The sequence below is a fragment of the Pelophylax lessonae genome, assembly GCF_965119305.1.
Source record: "Pelophylax lessonae genome assembly, chromosome: 3".
NCBI lineage: Eukaryota > Metazoa > Chordata > Amphibia > Anura > Ranidae > Pelophylax > Pelophylax lessonae.
This window is the reverse complement of record NC_138770.1, coordinates 112,242,965-112,259,306: the sequence shown is the minus strand read 5'-3', so window position 1 is coordinate 112,259,306 and position 16,342 is coordinate 112,242,965. Positions and strand designations below refer to the sequence as shown.

The window sequence follows — 16,342 nt, the reverse complement described above, 5'->3', positions numbered from 1 at the left end:
TCACTGAAATGGAGCGGGTTGGGTTTAAATTGCCTTCCTCTGAGAGATTTGAGGTCTTTTATTCCTCGCTAGGTTCTTTACGCCCTCAGCAAGGGGCTCAGGCCTTTCCTTTTCACCCCCTGCTGTAGCAGTTGGGTGTATGCGGATTGGGATTATCCTCACAGGTTGTTCATGCCCCCAAAGAGATTTTCTTTGCCATATCCGATGGAGGAGAGTTTCAAGAAAAAGTGGGCTATACCGTCTGTTGACGCGGCTATCTCTTCTGTGAATAAGAATTTAACCTGGCTAGTTGATAATGCCTAAGTGTTTAACCACTTAAGCCCCAGAAGATTTTACCCCCTTCCTGACCAGGGCCTATTTTGCGATTCGGCACTGCGTGACTTTAACGGACAATTGCGCGGTCGTGCGACGCTGTACCTAAACTAATTTGACGTCCTTTTTTTCTCACAAACAGAGCTTTCTTTTGGTGATATTTGATCACCTGTGCGATTTTTTGATCATGCGCTATAAACAAAAAAAGAGCGTACATTTTGAAAAAATAACAATATTTTTCAAACTTTTTTATATGAAATTCCCCCCCAAAAAAAAAAAAAATATATATATATATATAAAAATCAAAATTTAACATTTTTGGCCAATTTGTTTTCTGCTACATATGTTTGGTAAAAAAAAAAAATCGCAAAAGCGTATTTTGATTGGTTTGCGCAAAAGTTATTGCGTTTACTAAGTACGGGAAAGATTTTTGTAATTTTTTATTTTTTAACGAGTAATGGCAGTGATCTGCAATTTTTTTGCGGGACTGCGACATTGCGGCAGACAGATTGGACCCTTGACTGACATTTTTGACACTTTTGGGGGTACCAGTGACATTACTACAGTAATCAGTGCTATACATATGCACTGTTACTGTAAAAATTACACTGGCAGGGAAGGGGTTAACTTTATTGGAGAAGGAGGGGTAAGTGTGTCCCTAGGGGCGTGTTTCTAATGTGCAGGGATGTGGCTTTTCATGTAACAGCAGAGATCTACGGTCCTACATAGCAGGACCGTTTGATCTCTACTGTTACACAAGGGAGAATGACAGACGGCTTTGTTTACATTAGCCGCCTGCCTTTCTCCCTCTGTAACTGACGATCGCGAGTGACCGGCGGACATCGGGTCCGCCGGTCACTCGCGCTGAGGTGTCCGTGAACGAGCGGGGGGCGGGAGCTCGCCCCCTATTGGCTCACAGGCGAGTGACGTACCGGTACGTCACTTTGCCTGCACGGGGCTGGCCGCCGCAGTATATATGTACTTACGGCGGTCGGCAAGCGGTTAAGGATTCAGCAGATAAGAAACTGGAATCCTTAGTTAAGGCTTCCTTTGCTGTTGCTGGCTCTGCTGTTCAACCAGCTATTGCAGCTATTGCAGCTATAGGGGTCTATCAGTCCTTGAAGGACCGTTTTAAGAGGCTAAGGATCTAACTATTCGTAGTGAATCTAAGGACAATTTAGCAGAGATTTCTCGTGCTTTGCTGTTTTCAATCGATGCGCTTAAGGATTCTATCCAACAAGTATCCCGGGTGGCCCTCCTCTCGGTTCATATGCGCAGAGTTCTGTGGCTGAAAAATTGGTCAGCAGAAATGCCTTGTAAGAAAAATGTTGACAGCTCTCCGCTTTCATAGGGAGCGTCTTTTGGGGAGGATCTGGATAAATATATCCAAAAAATCTCGGGGGGGGGGGAGGGGGAGAGTGCATTATTGCCTGTAAGGAGAAGGAACAAAAACCCATATTTTAAGGCTCCGAGTGTCACTGTCCCTACCAATGTAGCATCATCGAAGCAGTTTCGACTACCTCAGCCATCAGGTTTCAGAAAGCTTTAAGGTCAAAAGAAGCCTTGGGTCCAAAAGACTAGTAAAGCAAGTTCTAAGTCCACCTTATGAAGGGGCGCCCCCACTCACTCGGGTTGGGGGGAAGACTTTTACAGTTACATTCCAAAATGTGGGAGCAAGTGATTCAAAACAAATTGGTCTTACCCACTGTGGCTCAGGGCTACATGATTTTCTGGGCTGAAATATTCCTACATGCCCAGAAAAAAGAAGGCCCCTGTTCCAGGCCCTAGAGCACCTGTGGATCCAGGGTGTAATTGTGGAGGTTCCAGTCTGCGAAAGATTCACAGGGTTTTATTCAAACTTCTTTACAGTGCCAAAACCAAATGGCGAGGTGAGACCCATTCTGAAGGCTCTAAATCAATATTTGATCTTTTCGGTCATTTCGCATGGAATCAATCCACTCGGTAGTAGCCTCTCTAGGAAGAGGAAACGTTATGGCCTCCATAGATATCAGGAATGCATACCTTCATTTGCCAATCTTCATGCCCCATCAAAAGTTTCTGCGTTTCACAGTGGGGCCGTGCCATGTCCAGTTTGTGGCTCTGCCCTTCGGCCTTGCTACAGCTCCTTGATTGTTCACAAGGTTTTGGCACCAGTATTGGCCTTCCTAAGGGCTCAAGGCATCTCAGTAATAGGCTACCTGGATGACCTGCTGCTCAAGAACCATTCAAACCCAGGTCTGACACAAGCTGTGTCTCTTACAATCCAGTTCTTAGAAAGTCTGGGTTGGCTTATCAACAGAGAAAAGTCGGCCTTAAGGCCTGTTCAGGTCCTGGAATATCTAGGTCTGGTTTTAGACACCGCTCAGGCGAAGATTTTCCTGCCATCAGAGAAGGTTCTGGCTTTGAAGAAGCTAGTTCGGTTCGTAAGGGGGAAAAAGTTCCCCTCCATTCGGCTGTGCATGAGGTTGCTAGGCGAAATGGTGTCCTCCTTTGAGGCGATTCCTTATGTGCAGTTCCACTCCAGACTGTTTCAGAACAGTATTCTTTCGGCTTGGAACTAGAAAGTCCAAGCCTTGGATTGCCCAATGTTCCTTCCCCCAAGAGTAAGGCAGGATCTGGTTTGGTGGTTGGTTCCCACCAACTTAATCAAGGGGAAATCTTTTCTGCCAGTAGCCTGGAAGGTGGTAACTACAGACGCCAGCCTGCTGGGCTGGGGTGCTGTCCTGGAGGAGCTGTCTGTCCAGGGAACATGGTCTCGGATGGAAAAGATTTTACCCATCAACATTTTGGAAATCCGAGCTGCCCGTTTGGCACTGAGTTATTGGACATCCAGACTACAGGGATGTCCTGTTAGAATTTAGTCCGGCAACTCGACCATAGTGGCTTATATCAACCATCAGGGTGGCACCAGGAGCCAGTCAGTTCAGAAAGAGGTGAACCATGTCCTAACATGGGCAGAGAGGCATGTTCCATGTCTGTCAGCAGTTTTCATTCCAGGGGTGGACAACTGGCAGGCGGACTTTTTAAGTCGCTAGCAGCTGTGTCCAGGGGAATGGTCCCTACACCTCGAAGTGTTTCGGCTGATCTGTCAACGTTGGGGTACTCCCAATGTAGATCTATTGGCATCCAGGTTCAACAACAAGCTGGACAACTGTGTTTCCAGATCCAAGGATCCGATCGCGAACAGAATAGATGCTCTAGTGTTTCCTTGGTCACGGTTCAACCTGATTTATGCATTTCTACCAGTTCAGCCTCTACCTCGGCTGCTGAACAGGATACACGTGGAGGGGAAACCTGTAATCCTGGTGGCCCCAGCGTGGCCCAGGAGGTCTTGGTATGCAGAAATCGTAAGGTTAGCAGTGGGGAAGCCATGGTTGCTGCCATGCTGTCCGGATCTGCTATCTCAAGGTGCCATTTTCCACCCTGCTTTACGGTCATTGAATTTGATGGTCTGGCTATTGAAACCAGAATATTAAAAGACCAGGGAGTCTCGGCTTCGGTTCTGGCCACATTGATTAATGCCAGGAAACCCGTTTCTAGGAAAATCTGGAAGGCCTATATTTCTTGGAGTGAATCCAAGAAATAGCATCCACGAAAGTATGCTATTGGAAGAATTCTTGCCTTTCTTCAAATAGGGGTGGACTTGAAATTGGCCTTAGGAACCATTAAAGGACAAGTCTTTGCCTTGTCAATTTTATTCCAGAGACTGTTGGCTACGCACTCTTTGAAAGATAAGGGTTGTGGATCTTGTATTGGAGGTTAATTAGTAGTTTTCTGCCACCATCCCAACAATTTGTGTGTCGTTTGTGGTGCCTCAGGTCAGGTGGGGGGATTTTGTGGGCAGGAGTAAGGATATAGAATAATAAATTGATAATATAATGATATTTATTGAAAGGAAAAAACAATTTATATACAAACACTGAAGTGTGAATGGGTAGAGGCCCACTAAGTGCCAGTGAAGAGAAGGTAGAGTGTGTTTACACGTGAAAATTTTGTGACTTCATTATTTTGAAAACGGGACAATCCTGCACTGTTGATCCCTGTATGAGGATAGGGATTGGTTCAGAGCGGGTGTCCGATCGGTAATCCGACGCGTTTCGGCCAAGGTTAGGCCTTTATCAAGGTTGTATCACCGATTCTATAATTGTTAAGATATAATGTGTGAGTAACTCAGTAACACTATATATATATATACAGAGGAATTTTTTCTTAAAATTTTACATACACTTTTGTATCCGATTTCTTGTGAGTGTGTCTTCCCGAGATTTTCTTCAGGTGCTGCAGGAACTATATGCTGTGTGATTTATTAGGACTACACATCCTAAAACTCCGACACTATATGCACTACCAAAAATTCACAAAAATCCACAGGAACCCCCCGGACGACCTATTATCTCCGGTAACGGCAGCATTACAGAATCCATAAGTAAGGTAATAGACAGACACCTACGTCCACACGTCCAAGAATTACCTTCATATACTCAAGACACCCTCCATCTTCTGAGAATCCTGAATGACACTACCATACCGGAAGACTCATACCTGATCACTGTTGACGTCGAATCTTTATACAATAATATCCCACACACCAAAGGCCTAAAAATAGTTCAAAATATATCTTACGCAGCCACAGCGAACATGACCTAAATTTCAACAATTTCATTGTTGAAATGTTAGAATTTATCTTGAACCACAATGTCTTCACATTTGGAGGGAACTACTACCTCCAAATCTGTGGAGTAGCAATGGGGACCAGTTGCGCCCCCTCTTATGCAAATATCTTTTTAGGATCATGGGAACAGGACTTTCTATCAAAAGAAGAGAATAACATCTACTCGGAGAAAATCCTCATCTGGCAAAAGGTGTATCGACGACATATTGATTGTATGGAACGGACCAGAAAATATGATACCCGATTTACTCTCTAAAATGAACGCCAATGAACATAACATGTTCTTTACGATGACATACAACAAATACCAGATTTCCTTCCTGGATACTCTTATATATAAAGAACCAACTGGCAAAATATCCACTACTTTATTCAGAAAGGATACAGCAGGAAACTCCATTTTACACGCCTCCAGTTTCCACCCACAACCACTCATCAAAGCGATACCTTACAGCCAGTACCTACGATTAAAAAGAAACTGCTCAGATCAAACTAAATTTCAACTAGAAGCCAATGCTTTAACAACCAGACTGCTCCAGAGAGGCTATACCAAGACCTCACTTAGAAAGGCCTTTAACCGTGCTAACCTGACTAACAGAGAAACACTCCTTTTCAAAAATAAAGAACCTACGAGTCAAGAACCCACCACTCGGATCATCATCCGATTCACTAATGAACACAAACAAATAAAAAACATTCTCACAAAACATTGGTCCATTCTCACAGAGGAACCAAATATCTCCAAACTGATACCAAAACGCCCTCCTATTACTTTTAGGAAGGCAGGATCGCTACAACAAAAACTGGTTCACAGTGAACACAAAGAGGGGTCCAGAAAAGACCCATGCAAAACAAAGGGGACCTTCCCATGCGGGAGTTGCGCCCAATGTTATGTAATCCGCCAAACGATAGATACTACCCTACCGAATGGAGACCCCTTTAGACCAAATCATTTTTGCAACTGTAAGACCAGAGGTGTGGTCTACATGATGACCTGCGAGTGCGGGGCTTTCTACATCGGGAAAACCCAACAGGAATTCGGGAAACGTGTGAACCAACATTTACAAACTATGCATGTTGGCAATTTTTACGTTCCACTTGGCAGACACGTTACACATCATCACAACTACAAAATGCCCAAGGTCAATTTTATGGCCCTCGATAGGATCCATATTCCGTTACGAGGAGGTGATTGGAATAAGATCCTCCTGCAGTTAGAAATGCGCTGGATCACTAGACTTAAAGCGACAGTCCCACCAGGACTCAATGAAGCCCAAAGCTTCCGCCCTTTCCTGGAGGGCTTTTCATCAGGGAAAACTGATTAATCCCCTTTTTTCATTTCAATATCACCCTACCTCCGATTTCTATTTTCTCCACACACATAAGACTCTTATTGGATCAAGGAGATTGGGTTATCAATCAAACTATTTTTTACCAATTTACTTTTTGATCCTTTGTTTGGAATGCCTGGAATGCTTGACATAATGATCCTCTCCCCTCCACATCTCCCTCTCAGACCCTATCCCGGCACATTTTGTGCCTCTTGCTTCTATACATTTTTCTGCTGCTAATTATTGATGTAATATTGAGACTCAGGTGATCACTAACGTGTATCACCACCATTTCTCGTTTTTTTGTCTTCATGTACTTTTTTTCTGTTATGCACAAATACTTTTCACATTATTATGTTAAATCCCCTTTCTTGGTGCCTTTCCCGAAACTTCAGGAGCTCCCGGCACGGAAAGCCCCGAATCCTTGAGATCGGGGCAAACAGAACCGAGGGTCGATGCTTCGGTATCCTCCCAGATCCCCACAGGATCATTCGGCTTCTTCCTCCGTGTCGGCGGCCTATGTGGCACGACCGGAGGGTGTCAAGGGATGCGCCGCGTCGTGTACGCAGGCGCGCCACTGACCGTGTACGGATCTAGTCACAGGGCTTCACACAGCGCTTATGCGCATGCGTGACAGCCTATTTAAGGCTGGGGAACGCTCCAGGAATTCCAGTCTCTCTCCTACCGAGGGAGAGGAAGCATCCTGGAGTTCGTATGCTGCGGATGGACGTTTTAACCCCTACAATACTACAAACTGTAAGTTTTCTTTGGAGGAGAAGATTTTCCTTGAACCTATCTCCTCCTCAGAACCCACGGCCTTTGCAGCCGTTTTTTCCTTTTTGGAAGTCACCTATCCTTATGTAAAATCACCACTGATGCGGACTGGCAAACCAACACCAAATAAGAATTAATATCTTTTCAGATGGGTCTTACTGCTATATAGCCGATACCTTGGACCCCATTGGAATTTAAATTGAATTCTCAGATCCCAAGTAATTAACACTACCTACTACAATTATTTTTAATCTGGTTTTTCCCAGCCCCAATACTCAAAATTATCCATCTATCCCACACAGCATATAGTTCCTGCAGCACCTGAAGAAAATCTCGGGAAGACACACTCACAAGAAATCGGATACAAAATTGTATGTAAAATTTTAAGAAAAAATTCCTCTGTATATATATAGTGTTACTGAGTTACTCACACATTATATCTTAACAATTATAGAATCGGTGATACAACCTTGATAAAGGCCTAACCTTGGCCGAAACGCGTCGGATTACCGATCGGACACCCGCTCTGAACCAATCCCTATCCTCATACAGGGATCAACAGTGCAGGATTGTCCCGTTTTCAAAATAATGAAGTCACAAAATTTTCACGTGTAAACACACTCTACCTTCTCTTCACTGGCACTTAATGGGCCTCTACCCATTCACACTTCAGTGTTTGTATATAAATTGTTTTTTCCTTTCAATAAATATCATTATATTATCAATTTATTATTCTATATCCTTACTCCTGCCCATAAAATCCCCCCACCTGACCTGAGGCACCACAAACGACACACGGCTACGCACTCTTTGGTTCAAACTTTTTTGCAAGATGTGATTCTCATGGTTCCGCCAGTTAAACCACCCCTATGTCCTTGGGACTTAAATCTGGTTCTCTCGGCCTTGCAGAAGCAGCATTTTGAGCCTATCAGGCATATTCCCTTACTACTGTTGTTGAGGAAGCTGTTTGTTTTGGTTGCTATAACCTTAGCTGGAAGGGTGTTAGAGTTAGTGGCTCTTTCGTGTAAAGAACCCTTTCTAATTCTGCATAAGGATAAGGTAGTTTTTCGTCTCATCCTTTTCTCCCTAAGGTAGTTTCTGGTTTTCACTTAAACCAGGACATTGTTCTTTCTTCCTTTTTTCGAAATCCTCAGTTTACTGAGGAAAGGTTGTTAAATTCTCTTGACGTTGTGCATGTGGTTAAAGTCTATTTAACCAAGTCAGCACAGATCCGTGATATTGATGCATTCTTATATTGCCGGATGTGCCTAAGAAAGGCCAGGCGGCAACTTCCTCCACTCTTTCTAGGTGGATTTGTCAGGTCATTTCTCAAGCTTATGGCTTGAACGGTAAGGTTCCGCCTTTTTAACTTAAAGGCCCACTCTACCAGAAGGGTAAGTGCTTCATGGGCAGTGCACCATCAAGTATCTTTGGCCCAGATCTGCAGGGCTGCTACCTGGTCTTCAGTTCATATGTTCACAAAATTCTACTAAGTAGACATTAGGGCCTGTGAAAGGGCTCAATTTGGTAGTAGCATGTTGCAAGCAGCTGTATAGCCCTATGTTTTTTCTTTGCTCAGGGGCATGTTTGGGACTCTGTGTCCCCTCCCCTCAAGGGCATTGCTTTAGGACATCCAAAATAGTTATTATTACCAGCTCTGTGTCCCGTATGTACGATAAAGAAAATAGGATTTTTCCTACAGCTTACCTGTAAAATCCATTTCTTGGAGTACATCCCCTCTTTTTTCTGGGATCTTCATTGGTTGCTTCAAAAACTGATGTTCACATTGTTCTGTATGTCAAACGTTGTTACTCATTTGCATTCTTCAATAAAATACTTGAAAAAAAAAAAAACCTGATGTTCTTCCTGTATGGGAGGGGTTATATAGGAGGAACTTCCCGTCTATTGATTGCCAGTGTCCATTCACCTATAGGTGGCGTGTAACCCAAATAGTTATTATTACCAGCTCTGTGTCCCGTGATGTACTCCTAGAAAAGGATTTTACAGGTAAGCAGTTGTAAAAATCCTATTTTTTTTTTTTTTTGCAAAAAATGCACATTTAATATTTAAAAAAAAAAAAAGGTGAACTTGTTTTATGTCGTGTACCCCATCCAATGCAAAAGATGTAGCAAAACATCTTATGTTAGTAAACAGGACAGAAGTTGTGAACAAGGATGCATTTGCACAGACACATTATCAAGGAACATAAAGAAGATAGTTCTGATTTACCTGTGGGACATCATTTCTCACAACCGGACCACACTATGAAAAACCTCAATCTCTTAGTTCATAAAGGGTATTTAAAAACTATTCAGGAAAGGAAAACTTTTGAACTAAATATGTTTTATTTAACACAAACTATAATGGCCTAAATTTAGATTTCCTACTGCAACAGTTTTACAACTCCCTGTGTGACTGTCACCCCCTCCCAGTCTTTGGCTTTCCCTCTGTCTTATCTCACTCCATTCAAACCTGAGCATATCGTTTTTCAGGCTGTTTTTTGGCCATTTTGTTTGTTTTGTTCGTTTTTTTTTGGGTGTTTTCAGATGTTTTTTTCAGGCAATTTTTGCAGGTGTTTTGAGGCAAACATTGACATCTAACAAAAATGCTTGTAATCTGCCAAAAAAAGAAGCTCATGTACTTTTTTGAGCTTCAGGCATTTTGCTTCAGGCGACGAAACGCTCATACGTGAACAGGGGACATTGAAATTAATAGGATTTTGCATGTTGGGCGATTTGAGACTTAAGAGATGAGCATATTACGAGCTGAAAAACGCTCAGGTGTGAACAGGGCCTAGTTATGCTACTTTCCCTCAGAGATTTTTTTTTTTTTCATTCTTCCAAACCTTTTGTAAATGAGTTCTACTTGGACCTTATAGAAGGAGACATACCCCGAAAGCTTGTCCTGAAAAATTGAACTGTATGTTAGTGCAAATAAAAAGGTATCACGAACAGTACTCCATTGCAAATTGTTGCTCAGGCCCAGTTCACACCACACGCAGTCCAGTGCGTTTTTTTATGCATCAAGGACACATAGAAAGTAGGTTATACAGTTTTCAATGGAATAGTTCACACCAGTGTGGTCAGTTCCAGAAAAAAAAAAAAAGAAAAACATGCTGCATTTTTTTTGCACTGGAACGCTGTAAAACGCGTACAAAAACACACTGGAACGCACCTAAACAGACCAAAAACACACTGGAACACACATGTCCTTAATGAGGGCCAGTTCACACTGGTGCGATGCCAGACATCGCATGTGAGATGCACCGCATTGCTGTGCAGATCAAATGCGATGTCTGAGCGATACAAATTCAGCCATTCAAACTGTATAGCTAAATTTGCATCGCATTCAGACCAAACTCGTGCAGGACCCTTTTTTTTGTCCGCATTAGAATCGGATCGCATGGGTGTTCACACCCATGCGATCAGATTCCTGTCCGAATTCACAGTTTGCACTGCGATCTGCGAACCGATCTGGGGGTGTCATTAAAACTCAAAAAAACAAAAATAAATCTGCGCTGACCTTTTAGGGGAATGGCTGCAACCCAAATCCTGGAAGGGGGATAATAAATATGTGCAAAAATGGTGCACTGTTCCTTTAAATCTTGTGATAGAAAATAAATGCAATGTGAACGAAATGTTCCTTGAGATGCTGCAGCGCTCGGTTGCGCACGTATTTCTTAGTGCTAAATACCAGTGTAAACCACAAGGAAGTAATGAAAGCAAAATTAAATATAACTAAATGTAAACAAAATGATGTGAAAAAAATTGTACTTACCGTAAAATCCTTTTCTCTGAAGTTCATCGACAGGCTCCATATCTTCTTTAGACCATTGGGTTTTGCTCCTCCCATCAGGAATAGGACACTAGGCAGGAAAAAGCTTTACCACGGGGGCTGTCCCTGCAGGCATAACCACACACACTCTGCTACAGCATCTAGTTTTGTTGCAAGCAGTGTTTAGAAGACAAAAAAAACCCATACACTCAGAAGCAAAGGGGCGGGTGCTGCGTCTGTCGATGAACTTCAGATAAAAGGATTTTACGGAAAGTAAAAAAAAATCCAATTTTCTCTATTGTTCATCGACAGACTCAGCTCCATATCTGCTTTAGACCATTGGGATGTCCCAAAGTAGTATTTTCATGAGGGGTGGGAAGACAACACAAAGAAGAATGTAACTCCCCAAAAGCTAAATGTAGCCAACCAGGTAATATGGAACTCAACCAGGAACAACTGGAGCTCACCTAGAAAAAACATACACCCTCAAAGAGAACAAAAAATATTCTCTTTAAACAGCAGCCTGCAAAACCTTGTGGCCAAAAGAGGCATCCTAAGATGCCAACACATCAACTTTGTAGAATTTTGTGAACATATGCACAGACTACCAAGTTGCCGCCTTGCAAACTTGCATCACTGACGACTGACGGCAAAAATCCCAAGAGGCACTCAGCGCTCTAGTAGAATGTGCCGTCACTGGGAAAGGAGTAACCTGACCCTTCAGCGAATAAGCCTGAACAACCGTCTGCCTGATCCACCTCGAAATGGTCGCAGCAGATGCCGCCAATCCCTTACGAGGTCCCTCAGTAAGGACAAAATCTGATTTTCTGAAAGACTTAGTAGCCGCTAGGTAAACCCTGATCGCCCAAAACACATCCAAAGAATGCAAGGCAATTTCCTTGGGATGCTTGGGCTTGGGACGGAGTGAAGGCAGCACAATGTCTTCATTCAAATGACTATCAGAAACCACCTTTGGAAGAAAAGATTGATTTGGTAAGAGTACCACGTTATCTCTGTGGACCACCAGATAAGGCGAACGGCAGGACAGCACCGCCAATTCAGGCACCCTGCGGGCAGAAGTGATAGCCACCAAAAAGGCAACCTTCTGAGACAATGAAAGCAGAGGAATCTCCTGAATGTTCTCAAAAGGAGGCTTTTGAAGAACAGATAATAGCAGATTTAGATCCCACGGAGGTAGCGGGGACTGTCTCAGAGGAGCCAAATGGCACACTCCCTGAATGAAGGTACGAATCAAGGCATGCGTAGCTAACAGTCATTGAAAATATATAGCTAAGGTCGACACTTGGCCTTTGATAGTGCCCAAAGCCAACCGCTGTTCAACCGATTTCTGCAGAAAGGCCAAAACCCTAGCACATGAATCACACCATGAAATGTACGATTTTCACGTACAATGACACATCTTCCTGGAAGTAGACTTCCTAGCCTTCAACAGCGTAGGAATCTCAGAGTCAGAAAGACCTCTATCCCTCAACACCTGGCTTTCAACAGCCATGCAGTTAAAGCCAGTGATTGTAAAGCAGGATGGAAGATCAGACCTTGAGACGACAGATTTTCCCTGAGAGGAAGTCTCCAAGGAGCATTGGCGACCGACCATACTAGATCTGTGTACCAAAACTGGCGAGGCCAGTCTGAATCCACCAGAATGACCGGGATCCCTTCCACATCCACCCTGCTTAGAAGCCTTGGCAGAAGTTTCAGCGGAGGAAAGGCATAAATCAGCCGATACCGACCCCAAGGAGCCACCAGTGCGTCTGTGGCGTCGGCCAGAGGATCTCGAGATCTGGCTACAAACCTCTGCACCTTCTTGTTGAGATGAGGAATAAACAAATCGACCTCGGGTGACCCCCACCAGACACACAGTAAATAAAACACCTCCGGGTGTAGGGACCACTTCCCTTGATCCAACACCTGACGACTCAGGTAATCCACCTGCCAGTTCTCCACACCTGGGATGTGCACAGCAGAGAGGGCTTGGACAAACTGTTCCACCCAGGCCAAAATTCCGGCCACCTCCTTGGCCGCCAAGACACTCTTGGTGCCCCCCTGGTGATTGATGTAAGCCACTGTAAGCATTGTCCGATTGAATCCGAACTGGACAATCTTGCAGACGAGCCATCCAGTGGCTCAGACAAAGCTTTATTGCTCTAAGCTCCAAAACATTTATCATCAGTTTGGACTCTTCTACTGTCCAGGTTCCCTGGGCACAGAGCTTCCCCAGTCCCCACAGGCTGGCATCCGTGGTTATCACTGTCCAAAACAATGGGAAGAAGGACTTGCCCTGTCATAGTGCTGCAGAATTAAGCCACCATAATAGAGCAGATCTTGTGTTGTGGCTCAACCGAATCAAAGTGTCCAAGGACTTTGGATCCTTGTTCCATTTAACAAGAATCTCCCTTTGCAAAGGTCTGGTATGGAACTTAGCAAACTGAACTGCCTCGAAGGTTGATATCATCAGACCCAAGGCCCGCATGCAAGTTCGCAGAGAAGACAGATTGTTTGCCAACAACAACCGGATCGCCCCCTGCAACTTCTGCAGTTTGTCCAGGGGAAGAAAGACCCTCGCCAAAGCTGAATCCAGAGTCAGGCCCAGATAATCCAGTATCAAGGAAGGTATCAGGGTGGACTTCTTGAAATTGATGTTCCACCCAAACTCCTGCAGGGAGCTGACAGTGATCGTCGGGTCACTCATCCGGGCTGAATGAGAGTCTGCTCTCAATAGGAGATCGTCCAGATACCCCAGTACTGAAATCCCCCTTTGGCGCAACAAAGCCAACACTGCGGCCAATACCTTAGTAAACACCCTGGGAGCGGAGACGAGACCAAAGGTAACGCCGCAAATTAATAGGCAAAACAAAGGAACCGCTGGTGTCCAGCATAGATAGGGATGTGGAGATATGCATCGTTGATATCTGTCAGGAAAGGAATTGCCATTCAGCAACAATAGAACGCTGGAGGCAGATCAGGTGTGTCACCACGCCCATCTCCCCAGCCCTGGCCCTATATAAAGCACTCTCTGGCTGTGCTTCAGTGCTGGTTTATCATCAGCTCTAGTACCTGTGTCCTGTTTGTTTATCTGCGTTCCTGCTTTTGACCCGGCTTGCTCCTTGACCCATCTGCACTTCTCCTTGTTTGACCTCGGCTTGCCTGACGACTCTTTGCCTGAACCATACCTCTGCTGGATATTCTGTGTACCTACATCGGCCTGGATTCCACGGATTCTCTCCTTGTCTTACCCCTCTGTACCTCCATTTCCTCGGACTTATTCACTGTGTATGACCCTCGGCCTGGCATTAACCTTGTCTCTTTTCTCTGAGCATCTATAGATCTCCTGGAAGCGGTCCTAATCACCATCCATCCATCCATCCGGGATCCATCCGCATCCAGTGCTCCTTGGGACGTGTCATCTCCTGTTTCACCACCAGGGGTGATCCGCACCGAGCTGCAAGGGAAGCCCTCTCAGCACTTCGGCCTCCACCAAGGTAACTGACAGCATAAACCAGCCATGTCAGAGGCCGACAGAGGTGCTTCCCAGCTCGAGGCCCTATGCCAGCAGGTTTCAGCCCTGACCCAAGCTGTGCAAAGGCTACAAGATGGGTACTTCCAGCTAGAGGGTCGAGTACTCAACATGGCCAGCCCTTCTCCTCCACCTGATCCGAATCAGCCATCCACTAGCTCGCTGCCGGCTCCGGCCCAACCGGACCAAGCTAGCTCCGGCCATTCGGCTTCAGCTCCGCCCCCGGAACCACGGGTGCCCACGCCGGAACGCTTCCGTGGGGAGCGTAGGAAATTCAGGGCCTTCAAGAATGCTTGTTTATTATACCTAGCCCTTCAACCTAGGACCTTTTCCTCGGAGTCCGTCAAGGTGGGATTCATAATTTCCCTACTGGCCGAAGAACCTCAGACTTGGGCACACAATCTCTTGGAACAGAAGAGTCCAATCCTGAATTCCACAAACTCTTTCTTTGAGGCTATGGCCCAATTATACGAGGATCCCCAGCGTACGGTCACAGCAGAATCGGCCCTGCATGCCCTCCAGCAAAACAAACGCCCGGCCGAGGACTATACGGTAGACTTCCGTAGATGGGCAGCCGACACGGACTGGAACGAGGCAGCATTAAAATACCAGTACCGTCATGGCCTCTCGGAAGCTTTAAAAGACGAGCTGGCTCGGGTAGAAACACCTGCATCCTTAGAGGATCTAATCGCTCTTGCCATCCAAATGGATAGGCGTCTGCGGGAGCGACGCTCAGAACGCCTTCAAGGGTCTCGAGCCACGTGGGTCATGCCAAAGGTCCCATTTATGGCCTCTCCTCTACCAGGACCAGCTGTCAATGCCCCGGCAGACGGGGAACCTATGCAAATTGGGCTCATTCGTTCTTCCTTGACCCCCGAAGAGAGACAACGCCGTCGCCAGGCGAACCTCTGTCTATACTGCGGAGCTTCCGGCCACTTCCTCCGCAATTGCCCTGTGAGGCCTAGTAAGTGCTGTTCACGGTCTGTCCCGAACTGTCAGGTCTCTGAGCCATCCCCTGCTCACCTTATCCTTCCTGTCTCCCTACAGGTAGCAGAAGAGAGGATCCAGCTCACGGCAATTATTGATTCCGGAGCTTGCAGTTGCTTCCTGGATTGTACACTAGCTGCGAAGCTAGGGGTACCCCTGCAAGCCAAGGAGCAACAGCTTCAAGTTTTCCTGGCCGACGGATCCCTGCCTAGTTCCGGACCCGTGACCAGGGAGACCTACCCGGTCCTTACTACCACGGACTCGGGTCATCAAGAGCTCCTCCGCTTCGATGTCCTGTCCTCTCCCTTATTCCCGGTCATCCTAGGCCTACCATGGCTCCAAGCCCACAATCCACAGATTGATTGGATTAAGAAGAGGATTTCCTTCTCATCCAAATACTGCCTGGATCATTGCTTCCCTTCTGAATCCCAAGCTCCTGCCACTTGCCTAGCCGTCCAGCCGGCCCTTAGATTCCTCCGAAGACATTCCTGCAGCTTACCGGGACTTTAAGGATGTTTTCGACAAAAAGAAAGCTGATGTTCTACCCCCTCACAGGCCCTACGACTGCCCCATTGAGCTTCTCCCAGGGGCTGAGATCCCTTTTGGAAGGATCTTCCCCCTATCTGAAAAGGAATTAGAAACTCTCCGGTCCTATGTCGATGAGAATCTGAAAAAGGGGTTCATCAGGCCCTCATCCTCCCCAGCTGGCGCTGGAATATTTTTTGTGGAGAAGAAGGACGGTACGTTAAGACCTTGTGTTGATTACCGGGAACTCAACAAAGTTACCATTAAAAACCGCTACCCTCTCCCGCTAATTCCAGAATTGTTCCAGCGCTTCCGGAATGCTCGAGTCTTTACTAAACTAGACCTCCGAGGGGCATACAATCTTATCCGCATCCGAGAGGGGGATGAGTGGAAAACTGCATTTAGAACCCGTTTTGGCCACTATGAATATTT

At 45.5% G+C, this 16,342-nt stretch overlaps 1 protein-coding gene across 1 annotated transcript in view; it reads left to right on the top strand.

Moving 5' to 3' along the window:
- Positions 1 to 16,342, top strand: part of LOC309550105 (adhesion G protein-coupled receptor F5-like) — a gene marked incomplete at its 5' end in the record, with an annotated part of 389,437 nt that overhangs the window by 124,230 nt on the left and 248,865 nt on the right. The gene's annotated exons all lie outside the window — the stretch shown is intronic.